Here is a 1,733-nt window from a genome sequence, read left to right as displayed (position 1 = left end):
TTTTACTGGCTAGCACTTCCCATATAATGTGGAATAGGAGTAGTAAGAGAAGATGGCCTTGATTTTTCTTATCACAAGTAGAAAGAATTCAATCTCTCATCATTAAGTATGATACTAACTGTAGGTTTTCCATAAAGGCCCTTTACTAGGTTAAAATGGTTCCCTTATATTTCTAATTTGCTAAGAGTTTTATCATTAGAGATGTTTAATTTTTTGTAATACTTTTTCCGGATCTGTTGAGATCATCAAAAGACTTTTCTTATTTATTCTATTAATATAGTGAGACCCAAGTATATATCTGTCTCCTACAAGCCCACTTTAAGTATAAAGACAGTTAACATTAAAAGGATGAAAAAAGATGTACCATTTCAACACTAGTCAAAAGAAAGCTGCACTAACAATATTAATTTCAGACAAAGTAGACTTCTGAAGAAGTAATATCAGGTGTAAAGAGGAACAGTTCATAAGGATAAAAGGGTCAGTTCTCCAAGAGGATGTGACTATCCTAAATGTGTATGCACAAAGAACAGAGTTTCAAGATATATGAGACAATAACTGACAGATATGAAAGGAGAAATAGAAAATCCACAAGTCTAGTTGGAAACTTTAACACTCCTCCTTCAACTGAGAGAACAAATACTGGTAGAATGAATAGGTATAAAATCAGTAAGGGTATAGATGATCCAAACAACACTATCAACCAACATAACTAGTATTTATAGAACACTTCACCATCTAATTAAAAACAGAGTACCTACACATTTGTCTCAAGTGTTTGTCAAATACTTACCAAGATAGACCATATTCTGGGTTACAAAATAAAACTTAACAAATTCCAAAGAATGGAAATTATTTAAAGAATTGAGCTAGGAACCAATAACAGAAAGCTATTAGCAAAATCATCTAAATATTTGGAATTTAAACAAGACATTACTAAATAACCCCTGGGTTAATAAGGAAGCCTTAAGGAAATTTAAAACTATTTTGAATTAAATAAAAATGAAATGCAACACATTAAAATTTGAGATGCGGAGAGAGGCCGAAGAGCTGCCAAGCCCACAGGCCCCAAGCCAACCACACTGGAACAGGCAGGTGCTGCACCGCAGGACCCCCAAACCCAGGCTAGTCCCTGCTGCCCAGAGAGGTTTGAGAGCTGCTGGGCCCACAGGCCCTGAGGCAGCCACACTGAATTGGCAGTCCCTGTAGGATCCAGGCCTGACACCAGGGTGGAAGAAGTGGACCGTGAAACCCCCTGCCACAATGACTAAACACCAAAGGAAAGATACCAGAAATATGAAAAACCAAGAAACTACACCACCACCTAAGGAAAATAATAACTCTCAAGTTCTAGATCCTATAGAACAGGAAGTTCTTGAAATGACTGACAAGGAATTTCGAGTGATAATTCTAAGGAAACAAAATAAGATACAAGAAAAGTCAGTTAGACAACAGAATGAAATGAGAAAAACCATATAGGACCTGAAAGAAGAAATGTACAAAAAAATCCCAGTGCCCTGGAAAAGAATGTAGCAGAGCTGCGGAGCTAAAGGATTCATTCAAGAAAATAAAAAACACAACAGAGAGTTTAACCAGCAGTCTAGAACAAGCAGAAGAGAGAGTTTCTGAACTTGAAGACAGCCTGTTCAAAATAACACAGGCAAACAAGAAAAATAAAAAAGAATTTAAAAAATTGAAGAAAATCTAAGAGAGATAACAGACAACCTTAAGTGCTC

The sequence above is a fragment of the Galeopterus variegatus genome, unplaced genomic scaffold (genome assembly GCF_000696425.1).
Source record: "Galeopterus variegatus unplaced genomic scaffold, G_variegatus-3.0.2 Scaffold12932, whole genome shotgun sequence".
Lineage (NCBI taxonomy): Eukaryota > Metazoa > Chordata > Mammalia > Dermoptera > Cynocephalidae > Galeopterus > Galeopterus variegatus.
The sequence above is the reverse complement of the archived record's forward strand: the minus strand, read 5'-3'. Positions refer to the sequence as shown.